At 44.4% G+C, this 17,871-nt stretch overlaps 1 long non-coding RNA gene across 1 annotated transcript; it reads left to right on the top strand.

Annotated features, from left to right (window-relative positions):
• Window positions 1–5,306: 5,306 nt before the first annotated feature.
• On the top strand, window positions 5,307–10,819 carry LOC120884852 (uncharacterized). The gene is made up of 2 exons (XR_005727243.2): window positions 5,307–5,738; window positions 6,545–10,819. It is a non-coding gene; the product is annotated as an uncharacterized LOC120884852 (long non-coding RNA).
• The last annotated feature ends 7,052 nt before the right edge of the window (window positions 10,820–17,871 follow it).

Here is a 17,871-nt window from a genome sequence, read left to right as displayed (position 1 = left end):
GAATTGTAGCCCTGGGTCCACATCATGGCTTCACTTGAAACATACTGATTTTAGGGTAAGGGGATCAAGGGGCATGAAACCTGGATGCAAAGGTCCTGCTGAACTCAAACTGGAAACACCACCACACAATCCAGTTTTTACTTGGATCTGGCATCTAGATTCTCGGGACCTAAACTCCCATTGATGACTGTGTCTGCACACAACTACCCAAACAGGCTTTATGACTAGGAAGACACAAAGAAGCACCCTCTTCTCCAAAGGAATGTGGCTCTACAAGCACCAGGCAAAAGGCCCTCCATGATGGGAAGAGGCTCTCAGAACAAGTCTTATTGAAGGAGGCTTGAGTGTGGGAGGCCATCCTCGCACGTGATCTCAGTTACCTCCCTGGCTGGGCCAGAGGCGCCTAGACACAGCTGTGTCAGAGCCTTCCCCACCCTTCCCCAGGTCCCGGGGCTTGTCCGTGCAGAGGCGTGCCTGGCCACTGCCGCGAAGACCCAATCGTCGCCCCTGACCTTGGGATGCTGCCCCCCTTAACCTCCATTGGATGGGATTTTCCCCGGAATTTTTTGTCCCCCCCCCAAAAAAAAGCCCACTCCCTGGCGTGTTCTTTCTCTCTCTCTCTCTCCCCCCCCCCCTCTCTCTCTCTCTCTCTCTCTCTCTCTCTCTCTCTCTCTCTCTCTCTCTAGGAGAAGCCGTCCTGGAGCTGGTTTAAAGGTAATTAGAGTCTTGTCTCTTTAATTTCAAACTCGGTAGCGTTTTGCTCACAACCTTCTTTCATGAAGCCAGCGCGGGTCCCTTGGCAGACTTAAGGACACTGGAAAGGCTGAGCCTTATTAGGTTTAATGGCTACTAAATTAATCCCTTCAGTGTTTTTAACATAAAAAAATTTACAATAATGTCGAAATATTCCTTCCCTGTGACAATAAGCCCCAGAATTACCTAGATGCTTAGTAACATGAAGGACTAGTTAAGACTAAGAAAACAAGAACGAGAAATCAGATTTTCAAATAATATTTGAAATATATTATCTAGCCACAACAGAGGAAGGGCTTATACCAGAGCCAGTGAGTTGATTGGATTACCGCTTGTGTTCATTATTTCTAAGCAAAATAACTTCTCAAAATGGAAGAATGACCAGGCCCTCATATACACTAATCATTTAAGCTCAAGTAAAACTCAAAAGAGGCAAACCTCCTCCTTATACCTAGTTCTTTGCTTACTAGATTTCAAGATAAAAGCAATGAAAACATCCACTAGACTAGAAAAGAAGTTGGGCAAAACCATCAGGGAAGAATATAGTTATGTTTCCGTCATTGGTGAAAAACGTCTCCCCGTGTGACAAGACATGAGCAACTAATACCATGAATCCATCATGATTAGAAAAACATAAAAACCCTTTGTTTCATTTTCAGTACATTATTTAGCACATATTAGTAATTTATAAATATAAACTCTATATATTGAGAAGTAAACAATCTGAAAACTTTAAATCATTGCTCCATAGCAATGTACATTAAACTTTTAGGAATATGGACCCTTTGCAGAATCTGGTGAAAATAGTGCGTACTCTCCCTAGAAAATTGCATATGACTTTAAGTAAATAGATATTCATGCTAACCATACAAGAGCTTGGTGCATCCATCAAGTCCATTCACACAGCTTGCAAGGGTCCATGTACTCCATGATAAGGGTACTTGCTCTTCTTAGAGATGTCAGTTTATCTTCAGTTTAGGTTAAAGTACAGTGAACTCTCTATTCCCTCTTCCTAAAGCGAGCTTCTCATATCCTTGGACAAGAAGAATATGTAATGGAAAAGTCAGTGAGTCTCCAAGAGGACTTCACACTCGCTGCACACGCCCTGACTGGGCAGCAGAGGGCAGTGGAGCGCTAGAATAGCCCGACCACAGCACCCAAGGGGCAGCTGTGCGGGGTTTGCCCACTAAAAAGAGGGCATGGGGGCTGGTGTTGTGGCTCGGTGGTAGAGCACTTGCCTGGCATGTGTGAGCCACTGGGTTCGATCCTCAGCACCACATATAAAATAAATAAATTAAATAAACGTTTAAAAATAAAAAAGACAAGAGGGAAAATTTAAAAAAGGAGAGGAGGAGGAGGAGGAGGAGGAGGAGGAGGAGGAGGAAGGCATACACCTTAGAGAGCAGAATAGTTGTTACCAGAAGCTGGGAAGGGAGCAGGGAGGACAGGCAGGGAACTGTTGGCCAACAGGTACAATACTTCAAGTAAATAGGAGACATAACCACTAGTGTGTATTGCATGGCAGGGTGACTAGAGTGAACAATAATGTACTGTGATTCCAAAACAGAAGGAGATTTTGAATGTTCTCACCACAAAGAAATGATAATCCTACAAAGTGATAAATATGCTGATTACCCTGGTTTATTCATTACATTATGTATGCATGTATTGAATATCATATTGTATCCCATAAATATGAGTGGTTAATGTGTACCCCAAAAAATTAATTTTACAAAAGAAGAGAGATCCAGTTATTCTCCTGCCAAACTGAGCACCTGAGCTCTGGCTAGATTAGCAGGTCATACGAAAAATGGGACAAAAATACCTAAATTAAGCTACCAAAGGTCATCTGGGGGGTAAAAAACAGCACATATTATCTAAATCTAAGCAATTAAAATAAAATTACTACTGCAGTACAACACATTTTGGCCCAAAGCTTTCCTCTCAACAAAACAGAATATCTTTCAAATCACAACCCTGAGCCACACCCTGCTGCACCTCCGCTCAGTACCTACCCCATCCGACACCTACTCAATACCCTCCCCTTTTCCTTTCTCACTCTCTCCCTTCTGCTCACCTACACCCCACTATGAGCCCACTCACTACCCACACCCTGCACCATCCCACTCGGATTCCAAGCTGCCAGCCCCCTCCACCTTCATATGCCACTCCCTCCCTGCCTCTCACTCCAAATACTACAAATATCAAGAAATCATTAAAAGAAAAAAAAGAAATCATTAAAAGAATTGACCCCGTTGTCATAATCTGCATTTTCCTGCAGAAATATGGATATGGATTTTCCTCCCATTTATTGAAATCTCTCATGAATTTCAGTTCCTCTGAGCTTGCTTGCCCCGTCCCCCAGGGCTTCATACACGCCAGGCATGCTCTCTACCGCTGAGCTATATCCCCAACCCTCATCAGCTCCTTATGGCTCCTATTATTCTTTTATTTTGTATGTGTTGTTGTGAACAAAAGTTTTTGCATTACATATTCAAAATGTTCATTTTTTAAAAAACAATTTATATTTATTTTTATATACAAGGCCACTGTCCTAAACTCTTGCTTCTAAGTCTTTGAAGTGATTCTCATGAGCATCTCTTAAAACGTTTTTACTAAAATCACAGTAAGAGAAGTGGTGTTTGATAGTGTTGAAATGAGTCAGAAGTGAAGTCCCATGCCCCTACCCCAGCCTGTTTGTCACCCCACCAAGTCCCCCGCTCTCCCTGGGCTGACCTCTTGATTGGACATGTCCAGGGTCTTTTTCTGCCAATCAGGACCTGGTGCCACCACATCCAATGCTCCCTCTTGCTTAAAAGGTGTCCTCTGGAGGTTGGGGGCTTAGCTCGGTGGCAGAGGGCTTGCCTAGCATGTGCAAGGTCCTGAGTTTGGTCCTTGGCCCTGGGTGGGGATGGGGAAGAAGGTACCTCTGGCTGATCTTAAAACAACTCTCTAAGAGCTTTGCCAGAACACATGAGGGGTCATTAAGCTTGCCAGCACCTCCTCTAGCTGGTGTTGGTGTGGGCCATAGGCACCCGAAATGATATAACAAGGAGAGGCGACTGGTTTTCCACAAGCCTCGAAACTCTTAAAAAGCTCTGTTGCCTTTCTTCTCTCTGAGTTGGGTCACATTTGACGTAAAACCCTTCACAGAGGTCTTGGGATCAGGAAGGAAGGAGCCTGAGGGAAAGCAGACACTGGTGGCAGGCAGAGCTCACAAAAAAACGTGACAGAGAAGTGGAACCAAAGCCCTAAAGCCTTCGTAGGCTGCCTCCCCACTCCACCACTTGTTGAGGAGTTGGTCAAGTGTCTTCCGGGTTAGCAATTGTGTCTGTTGCTCGACACCGAAAGCCTCCTGGTTCATTCTGTGACCCATGATAAATTGAATATTGCAAAAAGAGAAAACAAACGCTTCATTAATTATTTAGATGCCACTCTGTGTACTCCTTTATCTAGATTGGCAAGACCACCTAGGCCAAAAGCCACCCAAGAAAAGACTGATGGATATAACCACACACAGGCTGAGCGTCCTTAATCTAAAAATCCAAAATCCAGATTACTCCAGCAACTGAAACGTTTTTCAGCACAACACGATGCCACCAGGGGCAAATTCACACCATGAAAAGTTTCATGCACAAAATTATTTAAAATACTGTACAAAATTACCTTCCGTCTGTGAAAACAGTGTGAGACATAAATGAATTTCACATTTAGACCCAGTTCCCTTCCCTAAGATATTTCCTTGTGTATATGCAAATATCCTAATTTTTTTAAAAAAATTCAAAATATTAAATACTTCTATCCCTAAGAATTTTGGATAAAGGGACAATCAATGTGTAGTTTCGAAAAAACTTCCAGACAAAAAAATATATATGTTTTTAAAAGCAAAATCTAAGATGAAGTGAAAACTGAAGAAATTGTGTTTATAAAGAAACTAATGAAAACCTATTTTTCTTACCTTATTAAAAATCTTAAGTCAACTAACATAAAGCAAACAAACTACTAAAAATAGGACATGACAGAATATAATCCTAACTAAATAAACAAATGAATAAGTAACTTCAAATAACTCTTCTTAAATCAAAAAGTAATTTCAACCTCACAATTTCAAACTTGGGAACTATTATAAGATCCTTTTTACATATCCTCGAAAAAAAAAAAATCAGTTTGATCCTGTCCAGCTGACTGCCAGGTTGCAAGGAAATAGATTCTCTCAGTAAATAAGTGGGATCTCTTTGGAATGTAATTTGCCCAAGCTCATTAGCATTTTAAATGCCCCTAACCAACGATCTGGCTCTTATGCATGCTAAGCACACATTCTACCTCTGCCCATAATAACTGATTTGCTGAGTCTCCTTAAGTCACCGTTTATTTGACATAAGAATATTTATTCTCCACTTGCTTTTAGAGAATGCAGCACAGTGAAGAACATGCATAGGTCAGTCTACAAATACGTGAATAAATAGCATTTGGTCCGAGAGGTAAAGACAGAGGTCGTCCCTCCCGAGAATTCTTTCCTCCAGTTATTGCCAAATCGAGTGCAAGATTAGAAAACAAAGAACCAGACAGGCCCAGCTAAGACCTGAAATAGAACTCAACGTGATGCCTGGGGTCTGGGCGTTTTGCCTTCTCGCCTCTAGATGGCAGCGTCTCGCCCCTTCCTCGGCCCGGCGTGGCCGTCCCAGGGGTTTGCAGCTGGAAGGACCGCGCTTTGCGAGCGCTTTGCGAGCTCGGCGAGCGAGTGGGAGCTTTCCAACCACTCCAAGAAGCTCCCGAGGGCAGATCTGCGCCTTCTCGGGTGCATTTACTCTGTACGCCTAGACGCAGGTAACAGCCCTTCCATATGTGAAGTGGAGGAGGGAGATGGGACCTGTTTATGGAGTCTGCACTGCAAATGGGCCAGAAAAATAACAGCTCTTCACCGAGTGCTACCAAGCTCATCCTCCGCTAGGCCATGCCTCGGCCTAACAGCTTCGGAAACACACGTGAGCAAACACACCAGAGGGTGGGCAGACGGTTGGCTGCTGTGCAGGAAGGAGCATGGCTAGGGCCTGCGGGGGTGGGGAGGAGCGCCCTCCAGCCCCTGCCTTCCATCCCCAGCCCCTGCCTTCCAGCCCCAGCCCCTGCCTTCCAGCCCCAGCCCCTGCCTTCCAGCCCCAGCCCCTGCCTTCCAGCCCCAGCCCCTGCCTTCCAGCCCCAGCCTGCAGCTCCAAGTGGGGGGCCGACCGGCCGTGTGTGCCCAGAGCCTTCTGTCCCCCTCCACCCACAGCTTTAGAAATACACACTAACTGGAAATGAAAGCAATGGTCAGAGAAGTAGGATAAAACCCCAAACTCTGGCGATGGAGCTACAAAGAGATAAATGAATCCTTACAGAAGCAATTCAGATAGAAGACTGGGGGCGGGGGGAACACTCATCAGGAAGAAATGAAATTTGCTATAAGCATAAAACCTAGGTACCAAAATGAAACTGGTTAGCAAATACTTCTTTGTCCTTCCACCTCTTGTCCTGTCTCTCTCCACCTTTCTCTCTCCCTATTTCTCTGTGCTTCTCTGTCTCTCTGATTTTGTCTGTTTCTTTCTGTCATTGTTTCTCTGGGCCTCTCTGTCTCTGCCCCCCCCCTTCACCCACCCCCCACATACACACACTCCAAAGTGTGAGAAAAGACTTGTATTAAATTACTGCACAAATGCTGGGGGATATGGCAGTGACAGACAGGAATGGCTAAAAAAGAGACCCTGCCATCCCCTCTTGCCAGTAAATCTGCCACTGTGGTTTCTCATCTCTCTAGGGGCTCAGCAGAACAGAAGGCTGGGTGTTGGTGTGAAGGGCACACGGCTCTCATGGGACTGCCCCAGCGCTGATCTGCAGAAGGTAACTGAAGAAACGCCACCAAGAATCAAGAAACCACACCAGCAGAAGAAGGAGCCAGATGGAAAGGAATGCTTCTGAGCATTTTATGGAGGGCTGAGAAAACGCAGCATCTACAAAGGAAAAGGACATGTTTAACACGCTCCGGATTCGAGTTTAAGCTGCAATAAAGATGCAAATCCGATAAGAAATGACCCCAGCAGTTCAGTGCCCAGATCCGCAGGGTTCCGCAATGACAGCCACTTCAGTGCTCACCATTGAAATGAGATGAATATCCAAAATGCTTCCTCCCTGGAGAGAAGTTTTGACAGGTTTAGGAAAATATAAATCTAGCAATCGGCTCAGGACGCTGTGGGAAGGCTAAGCCAGAACTCTGGGAGTCGGGGTTCCCTGCTGCCCACTCACTCACTGCCTGTGAGACCTTAGGTCTGGCTCTCAGCAGGACCAGAGTTTTCTCCCTGTTTTCTTCTTCTTGGAGGCTAAGTGATATAGCTCAGGAGGGATGAGAATCCCTGAGTGGAACTGAAGGAGAAGAGGGCTGGAGAAGCTGTTGGGATCCAGAGACAGGAGAAAGAGGCAGTAAAAAGACCACAAAAAACCTCAGGAGAACTAAATTAGAAGGCTTCTAGCAAAATTGCTGTTATTTGGGACAAATTGGTCACTAAGATGGTAAATATGTAGGCTTCAATGTAGCCTGTTTAGGAGAGATTGAACTTAATGCAGAAACCCTATTTTCAAGAAAAAAAAAAGTAGACATGGTCCAATGAATATTTTTTTTCTGATTTGAAAATTCATGTGTGAAAAATTTAAACAAGTCTTACAATGAAGCCATTTGAAGGAGGCCAAGAGAATGTGTGTTCATGAGAGGTTCCTCCTGTGGGCGATGGGGTGAGGTCCAAATGGGGGCTCGGAGACGGCGGGGAAGGAGCCTCAGAGCTGCTGTTCCTGAGGTCCAAGAACCCAGTGTTTTTCCTCCAACTCTTATTAGCCATTGGTCAATGGCTGCCACTGGTGGTGTTAACTCCCTGGCACTTCTGGCATGTTCTGAGCAAACAGGAAAAGTCTTTAGTTTGGTGCTCCAAGTACAGTTTTCGGAGGGCTCTGAGAACCAGTAGCCTCCACACACACCTATGAGAGAAAGCAGGCTGCCTCCCAGGCCATTATCAAGGGCCCTAATAACACTGGCTTATGAATATACGAGATGAGCCCACAGATAACCACGGCCACCCTGGAATTACTGGTTCCCCAGGATAAGGTCTACTGCTCATCTCTGACTGGCCCTAGGCCCAGGAAAACAGAAATGACAGCGTGGCCTCTGCTCGCTGCTGTGGATGAGTTATTCTGTTCCTCTAACAACCGGCTGGATTCATTTAGGCAATTCGCACTCTGCTCTTTTCTAGACGGATACCTTAACCACATTTTCAACCCTGAGTGGCCAAGTCCACCAGCCCCTGAGATGAAAGGTGACAAGTGCTCTCCCAGCAGAGCCCATCAGCCAAGGGCTTTGACCTTGGGGTTGCCAGCCACAGGGGGCACATTGTTCTCCTGCTTCCTTATTATTTCTGAGGCTGTCTGGGAGCTTCGTCAGCTCAAGCTTGAAATCTTATACATTATGCCTACCTGCTGGCTAAACAAGAGCTGTATTGATAACTTCGTTTGTGGTTTACAGATATTTTACACTTCTTATTTAATCTGCATCCAGATCTGCCCATATACTCCCGTCCCTGTCAAACCTAACAATATTTAAGTGCCTACATTTGCCAATAGCCCGTGTGATCATGTGAATTTTCGCCAATGGCCCAGCTGAGTCTGTGTCTTCATTTGCCTGCTCGGGGTCTGATAATAGATGATCTCTAAACAGAATTTACAGCATAATCAGATGGAGATTAACAATATCAATCTCATTTTTTCTTTTTCGTTTCACAGCAGCTGCTTTATAACCTGATCTACTTTGTTGTATTTATTGTCTTATTAGTCAGAATATTTGCCATAAATTCAGAGCCATTATACCAGTGGCTCATCCATTGCTCATAAAAAAAAATGCTGTATTACTTCAGCTTCTCAGCTGATAGATACTTTCATAAGAAAACTAGAAAGCTTCCAGCAATGTGTCTGATATATGGCCGCCACCTTTTCCTCACTTCCAAATGATACCAAGGTCTAAGAAAGCAACATGGCTGGATGTGGAATGGATTTTCATGCAAGTGATGTCTTGTAATTTGGGTCTAAAATGTAAGATTCTTGCTTTGAAAGCCGTTACTAACTAATTGGTGAGAAATTATGTCTCAGAGTGCTATTTTATGAATAGTGTTCTTATGTGTTTTCAGAAATATTTAGCAAGTATCAGCCAAGCATCAAGTGCTTCTGGGTCCTGAGCAAAGATGAAAAGTCAGAATTTTCCACTTGAAAGAGAGCAGATGTCCCAGAAAAGGCAGGAGACACATGTACAGGCTCATAGGAATAAAACCCATGAACTCAGGATGTTCAAATGCCTCCATTCTTCTGGGGCATGAAGAGAGGAGCAGGAATGGTAGAGATATTCTGGAAGGTGGTCAGGAGTCAGGGAAAAATCAATCTTACGTGCCCTAGAAGGATCCTGGTTGTTGTGTTCTCAGTAGTGAGCACCCACAGAGGATGTGCAAGGGTGACCAGCTTTTTATATAAGAAAGATGACCCCTCTACAGTGTAGAGAGTATGACAAGAGGCAAGAAGCTCAGTATGAAGACCATTTCAGTGATCTGGAGGAAAGGCGAAGAGAAGAAAAGAGATGTGGAAATTACACATAATGCAGAACAGATAGGACTGAATGTATTAGTCAATTTTCTGTTACTATAATGAAGTACCTGCAGCTGTTGCTTTATAAAGAAAATAGGTTTATTTAGGTCACTGTTTTGGAAGTTCAGGGGCATGATTCTAGCATCAACTTGACTCTTGTGAGGATCTCACGGTGGATGGCATCACAATGGTGGAGTGTAGGAAAGGAAAGATTACATCACAAGACAGGAAGCCAAAGAGAGACTGGGGTCCCCTGGGAACTAAGTTGATTTCCTCCAAGGACAGTGCCTCCCAGGGACCTAAGGGCTTCCCACTAGGCTCCACCTCTTAACGGTCCCACAACCTCTTAGCATTGCTACACCAGACACCAAGCTTCCAACACATGAACCCTTGGGAGACAAACCTCATCCAAACCACGGCACTGAAGAAAGAATGAGATTTGTAGTCTTAGACGGAGTCAAATCCATAACACTCAAGTTTCAAGCTTGGGAAAGAGGTGAATGTCGAAGTGCTTTGTGAAAATGGGGGATAGAGGAGCAGGAGCAAAATCGAGGAGAAGACAAAGTGTTTATCCATGAGCACCTTGAACTTCACATGCCTCAGGGTCTTACAAGTAACTGCCATGCCGAGGATAGGAGCAATATCTCCGTGAAAACTGAATGCTTGGTATTCATGAGCAGAGTAGCTGAATTTGAAGTCATAAGAGTGAATAAAATTGCCCAATTTTGTAGAACGATAAGGGGAGGGAGAGCTGAAGATTGAGCCCATCCTTCACAGATTACACAAAGGAAATTGGGCAAGGTCTATGAGGAAGCCCGGAAGAGGTAATGGCCCAGAGATTTACAAGTAACTCTTACAAAGATGGTGTACCAATGGCCCAGTGCACCAATCATCCGTGAACAGACCAGCCTTGTTTCTTTCCTGTCTCAGTCTACCTTCTCCTCCCAGATTCTTTGGAACAAGTCCCAGGCGCTGTAGCATGACATCCCTAGGCATGCAAGCGTCCAGCCGTGCAAGACAGAACACTTTTTACACATAACCTCGTTGTTTGTGTTTTGTGGGCCTCCGTAGGCTTCCGTTGTCTGAAGGAATGTTCTTTTAATCCCATTCTCTGTTTTCTTGTGAAACTTAGAATGATCCAACCATGCTCTGTTGCTGTTGTTTTTTTGTGATTATGAGTAATATTCTGGCACAAAGAGTTTTCCTGCACTTGTCCCCAGGAGAGAGCTCCAGCGTAGCTTTTCTTGTGTCTGTTGTTATTGCAAAAGTGGACAGAAATGATCGAGTGTAGGTACATGCATGATGGCATGAATGGTGTGACTCTACTTTGTGTACAGAGAAGTGAAAAGGTATGCTCCATTTGTGTAGTATGAATCAAAGTGCATTCTGCTGCTAGAACAAATAAATTTTTAAAAAATGATCAAGTGCTCTCTCCACTTTGCCTTCTCTGCATTTCCTTTTTTTAATCAACAAAAATTATTGTTTGTTGGGGCTGGGATTGTGGCTCAGTGGTAGAGCGCTCGCCTAGCACGGGCAGGATCCGGGTTCGATTCTCAGCACCACATAAAAATAAAGGCATTGTGTTGTGTCCATCTACAAAAAAGATATTCTCTCTCTCTCTCTCTCTCTCTCTCTCTCTCTCTCTCTCTCTCTCTCTCTCTCTCAAAAAAAAATTATTGTTTATGTTTATGGGGTAAAATGTGATGGACTGATCTGTGTGTCACTGTAGAGAGATTCAGTCAACCTAGTTTACATATCACCAACTGACCAGTTTTTTGTGGTGAGAACATTAAAACTCTATTCTTTCAGCAATTCAAAATGCATGACCATTGTTGTCAACTGTGGTCCTCTGCTTTCTTCTGGACCTTCTCTTTCCTGGGTTCTTAATGTCCCTGCCTCACTCACGTTGGATTCTGCCCCCTGTTCTTCCCTCCGTGAGAATTGCTGCTTCCTGCTTGGGAAGGGAATTGGGCTTATAGGTCTGGAGAATTTATAGGACTGGCTCGTTCAGCACCTTCAGCCCAGCAAATCCAAGTCACTTAGCAGGAATGGGGCAAGGGCCTCTCCTGGGTGGCTGCTGGGGGACCAGCTCTCTGGTCTCTGGATGTCAGTGGCCACACAACACTGGTGCCACGTTGGTCCCAGGGCTGTGGGTGGTCCCATACCAAGTTTGTGGGGGGTGGAGGAGTATGGGGCCTTGCTGCCACCTTGTTCTCATCTGTGTGTTATCTGAGTGTCTTTGTTGTGTGTTCCTGAGCCTTTGGCTTTGGGGGCAGATCTCAGGAATTTCAAAGCTACAAGGCTGCCTCCACAATCTTTCCAGAATTCTCCCTGTAAGACAGAGAGCAGAAGAGAGGGCGAGAGACTATAAGAATCAATTAAGACAAGCCTTGTAAAAAAAAAAAAAAAGGCTTTTTCTTGGTAGCTATTATTGTAATTAAACATCTCCTCCCCACCACCAGCCTATGCACTTTGTGAGAGTAGTGATCATACTTTATTCATACTATATTCCCAGGGAATGTTACAGTACCCCTCATGTAGGAAAGACTCAATCAATCCCGGTTGCATTGCATTAATGTAATATTTCTTGCTGGAAACTGTGATTCTACCAATTTTCTTTTTCCTATTAGAGCTAGACAACTGCTGGAAAATAACAGATCTATGCAGTCCATTTATATTTGCAGTTCCAAACACATTTTCTTTTCTGAAGGTAAAAGAATATGATAGACCAGGAAACCTGAGGTGATTAAATCATTAAAATTTAAAAGACCCTATTTGATCTTTACTGATGGTTGCTTCCTATTTTAGAAAATAAATTAGCATAAAAGTTTTCAAAATTGCATTTGTAAAAATCAGTGCAAAAAAACTGTAGCTGTTATTATCACTCCTTCTGTTTAATTGCTTTTTTTTTTTTTTTGCAGTCCACAAAGTTGCTTTGCATAAATAATCTTAATGGTGCTCACAGCATCCTTTTGAAGTAGGTGATCTAGTAAGATGAGCTACATTAATGCTCAGAGTTAAATAGCTCTCAGGGAACTAAGTCTGGATTTAATCTGTCTCCCAGTCTTCTACGGATAGTGGATTGTCGCTAAAACTTGCTCACATTGCCCAATTTCCTCCTCCTTTACCCAAGTCAAAAAATGTTCAGGAGAATTGGAGAGAAAGGTCTAGCAGAGGCCCCGGTTCTGACTGTTTTCAGACTCCACAGCTGGTTCCATTAGAGGAAAAGGAGATCCTGACCCTCGGTCCAAGATGACAGGAGGAGGAAGTGGTTTGTTTTTTCTTCTTCAAAGCTCTGCATATATCTGTCTCCACATTAATCACTAATTTTACCTAGAGAAGCTTTTGTTCACAACTGCAATTTCTTGGAGACTTTTCACAATGAAAATAATTTCATTTGTTTTCTTCTCAAAACATGCAGGACACCCTATTTACCCTGCCAGTTCCAAGTCTGCCAGCTACAATTAGAAGAGAAAAAAAAAAAAAAAAAACAGGAATGGTTGTTTTGTAGGCCAAGGAGGGTTTTGCCATTTGTGTCCACTAAACAAGTGTCTCAAACTTGAAAGAGATGAGGATCCTGTTAAAACATAGACACTAATTCAGGAGCTCAGCAGACAGCTCCTCAGACAGCAATCCCCACTCCCTCCCAGGAGACGACATCAGTCCTGTGGACCGTAGGTGAAGCAGCAAGGCCTCTCAGTGGCTCTCAAACTTAAGCAAAGTCAGAACCACCTGAGGCTTGTTAATACAGTCGTCACCCTTTATTGAGAGTCTCGCTTTCTACGATTTCAGTTGCCCATGGTCAACTGCAGTCAAAAAACATGAAATAAAGTATTCCGGAAAAAAACAACTAGTGAGTTTTAAGTTGTTCACTGTCTGGATTAACATGGTGAATCTCATACTGTCCTGCTCCATACTATGCAAAACATGAATCATCCTTTTGCCTGAATATCCACATGGTATATGCTACCTGCTCGTCACTCAATCAGCAGTCATCTCAGTTATCAGACGACGGTGGTGGTATCACAGTGTTTATGTTAATAATAGTCTGTTTATTAGAATATTAATAATTTTCTATTTTATTATTAAATATTGCTGTCAATCTCTTACTCTCCTTAATTTATAAATTAAAACTTTATCATATATATATATATATATATATATATATATATATATATATATATATGAAAAACAGTATATATAGAACTCAGTACTATGTGAAGTTTCAGACATTCCCTAAGGGTCTTGGAACATATCCTCCTTGGATAAGAGGGGTGCTGTACTCAAATTTCTGGATCCCACTCCAAAACAGCTAATTCTGCAGGTCAGGATGTAGCTTGGGCATTTATTTGTAACAAGTTCCCAGGGGATGTTGATTCTGCTGATCTAATGTATTTGTTGATAATGCTTAAGGTAATTTGCATATTTAAGTCCTAAAGATGAAAAAAATCTTAAATATCCTCACTAATCAATCTCAAGTTCAAACACCAAAGAAACTGGAAATATTTGTGTTTATCTTCATACAGAATGTGATAGTCCTGTCTTGCAGCACTGCGTTTGTAGGGCATTATTTATTTTTTTAGAGTTGTCAATTAATAAATACTTATTTTTATCCACTACAGTAGCACACTGCACTTATTAGTCTTTATAGTCATTTCACTGGATTGTAGCAATTTAAGCAAGTCAGACAGCCTGTACCAAGGGGCTCAGGTATTAAGAATGTCAATATGTGAGCGCAAATTTCCTACTTGGCAGCAGGGGGCAGCAGTATCGCCTGTATTTTATAGCTGGGGGAGAATGGGGAACAAACCTTGAGTATCAGCATCCAGCTATTATTTGAACAAAACTGGGTGGCCTTCTTCTGAATATAAGAACTGCAAGGCGTCATGATTCACAAGATCACAACAGTTCCTGCCTTAGTTCTGAAAAAGAACAATGATGATAAAAGAATATTTTACTGAAGTATAGAATATAATAATATGGAATACAAGTCATCTAGGAATAAATGAGTCCTAAAAGCTTATGTCTTAGAAAACATTTTACTTGAAATAAATATGTCATATGAATCCAATCAAAAATATCTTAAAAACTATGTATTTATTATTTTGTGCAGATCAAAAATATCTGCTGTGAGCAATGCCTCTGGTTTCTTGCCCAAACCCAACCTGACACTCCCCAGAGACACCTCTTCTGCTACCCGGTCAAGGAGGGGGGCTGATTTCTCCCACCTATCTTAGACCTCTGTGCTTCTGACCTTCACCTCCACATCAGTCTACTCCTTCTCTGCCCTCCCCACCTCTCCTTCTACCCTGCCCCAGAGAAAAAGCTTCACAGACCCTGCTTTAGACAGCACTGCTACGGTGTCCTCCCAGGTCACCCGCCACATTCCCGACCACTTCAGCTCCCAGCCCTCTGACAGTTCCCAGCATCACTGCTACAACTTGTGAGGTGTATATTGCCACAGGGGTCCTGTCCTCTTTTCCAGGATGCCATTGCCCACTAGATACTAGCCTCCACTTCTGGGCACAACCAAGACCTCCTTGTGCTCAGAACTTGCTCCTTCACAGTCTCCGCCTCAAGCATCCCCCTCTTGGACTCCCCACTTTCTCCAGCTGTGCTCTTCCACACCAACAGTGCTTTGATCCCACTGGGACATACAGCTCCCTGATGCTAGATTTACTAATGGACTCCATCTTCTTCCTGGTTTTCCTCCATTTCCTCCAGCGCCGTCTTGGACTCCAGCGCCCACCATGGTGATCATTCCCTCCCTGTGCAGTCAGCGCTTTCTCCTGTTCCTTCAGAGCGATGTTAACCTGGCAAAAGCACAACTCTGCCGGGGCTTCACCTGCACCTGTGCACCTGAATGTACTCAGAAAACTCCTGCCTGAACCAACGGGTCGCCCTTCAGTGCACGATCATGAACCTCAACAGTGCCCTTGGAGCTGCCTGGCCACCTCGTGTTCCCCTAGCTAGTGAGTCCCCCTCTAGTCTGGAAGCCTGTTCATTCCTCTCCTCTCTCCTCAGACTCACTTTTAGTTGATGATTGTTGAGAGCCACAGCTGAAGGGGCCCCAGCAAACTTCCAGCTGCCAGCAAACTTCCAGCTGCCAACTGATGATTGGCTCACAGCGGTCCCAGCAAACTTCCAGCTGCCAGCTGATTGGCTCCTCTGCGGTGATGCTCATTGGGCTGTTTCCCCGCCCTTTCAGACCACGGAGCTGCTCATTGGGGGTCTCTTTTGGTTCCGCCCTCGTGACCCAGCCAATCGGCCTCAAGAGCAGGAGGAGTGGGGGGGGGGCGGTAAGAGGCTTGTGGGAAGCAGGTGGTGGCTGTTGGGCTCTGAGGGAATTCGGGAAGAGCTGTGTGGTCTGGCTAAAGTTCGTTTTTGCTTGATAAGTGGCTTGTGAATTGTGCCCAACCAGACTGCAGCAGATGATCTCATTTTCTATTTTACTGAGAAAACAGATCCAAAGAGGATGTCTCCCTCTACCCACCCACCTGTCTCTTGATTTATACCTGCCTTCCCTCCTGCTACTGTGGAGGAACAAACTGCTCCTGCTTCTCACAGAGGTGGAATTCCCCCTAAGCCCACTAAGTCCCTTCCCTTCCTGCCATCTTGAGGAGGAGGCTCCAGCAGATCTGCCAACCCTCTCCTGCACCACGCAATTTCTATTCTCCTGGACCATCTCCTCCAGGACTCAAATGAGCAGTTATTTCTCATCCTGGGCAAAAGGAAGATAAGGACCATGGAATATTACGCAGCACTAAAAAATGACAAAATCATGGATTTTGCAGGGAAATGGATGGCACTAGAGCAGATTATTTTTAGGGATTGACTAGCTTAGTGAAGCTAGTCAATCCCTAAAAAACAAATACCAAATGTCTTCTTTGATATAATGAGAACAACCAAGAACAGAGTAGGGAGGAAGAGCAGGAAGAAAAGATCAACATTAAACAGATACACTAGGTGGGAGGGAAAGGGAGAGAAAAGGGAAATTGCATGGTAATGGAGGGAGACCTTCATTGTTATACAAAATCACACATAAGAGGTTGTGAGGGGAACGGGTAAATAAACAAGGAGAGTAATGAATTACAGTAGACGGGGTAGAGAGAGAAGATGGGGGGAGGGGAGGGGGGATAGTAGGGGATAGGAAAGGTAGCAGAATACAACAATTACTAATTGGGCATTATGTAAAATTGTGGATGTGTAACAGACGTGATTCTGCAATCTGCATTTGGGGTAAAATTGGGAGTTCATAACCCACTTCAATCTAATGTATGAAATATGATATGTCAAGAGCTTTGTAATGTTGTGAACAACCAATAAAAATAAATAAATAAATAGATGTTAGTTTGAAGAAAAAAAAGGAAGATAAGGAGAAAGGAGGAAAGAAAGAGGGAAAGATGGGAAAAGAAAGAGGAAGGAAGGAAGGAAGGGAGGGAGGGAGGGAGGGAGGGAGGAAGGAAGGAAGGAAGGAAAGAAGCCAACCAGCCAGCTGGCCGGCCTTTCTGAACTTCACACATCTTTCCAACTTTTCCTCCATTTCTCTGATCTACACATGTCACTTGGACCACATTACCTCTCATTTTCTCTGGAAGTCACTCCATTCAGGTTTTCACCCCTCGCAGTCCACAAAATTCGCTCTTGTCAAGGCCACCAATAGCCAAATCCCATCCCAATTTTAATTGCCGCTTGCAGCAAGAGCATAATTGCTGTACTCCTCATTGTTGACACTCTTCAGCTACTTTCTCTTCCCTCATATCCTGGTCTGCTTGGGTGACTATAACTCAACACCCTAGGCCGAGCAGCTTAAAACACCAAGCATGGGCTGGGATTATGGCTCAGGGGCAGAGCGCTTGCCTCACACGTATGAGGCACTGGGTTCGATCCTCAGTGCCACAGAAAAATAAATAAATAAAATAAAGGTGTTCTGTCCATCTGCAACTGGACACAATATTAAAAATTTTTAAAAACAGTTCTGAAGGCTGGAAGCCCAAAATCAAGGTGTCCACACATCCATATCTGGGGAGGGCCACTGCCTGGACTGTAGGCGTGCCACGCCATCACAGGGCCAAGAGAATGAGCTTCCTACAAGGATATGAATCCCATCATCGGGGTCCTGCGGTTGTGCCCTCACCTCCATCTAACCACCTCCCATTGGGAGTGAGGTTTCCACACATGAACTGAGGGGGATGCAGATATTCAGCCCACAGCACCCCGTAGGCCCCCATGTGAACTCGCTCGCTTTCTTCTGGTCTCCGATCCTGGCCCTTTACCAAGCTGCCTCCTGTGGCAGCCTCCAAGGTGTGTCATGGACATGTCTCTTCAGGAGGGAACCTACAAGGAGGGCATCAGCTGACAGGCTGCAGCTAGGGTGCACCCAACACCCTCCACCAATGACTCAGTGCAGCACAGACGCAAGGTCTCGCCAACTTTGGCCAGCGCCAGCTCCCAGGCCAGAGCTCCCTGTTG

This window comes from Ictidomys tridecemlineatus, chromosome 12 (assembly GCF_052094955.1).
Source record: "Ictidomys tridecemlineatus isolate mIctTri1 chromosome 12, mIctTri1.hap1, whole genome shotgun sequence".
Lineage (NCBI taxonomy): Eukaryota > Metazoa > Chordata > Mammalia > Rodentia > Sciuridae > Ictidomys > Ictidomys tridecemlineatus.
This window is presented reverse-complemented; position numbering and strand designations above follow the sequence as displayed.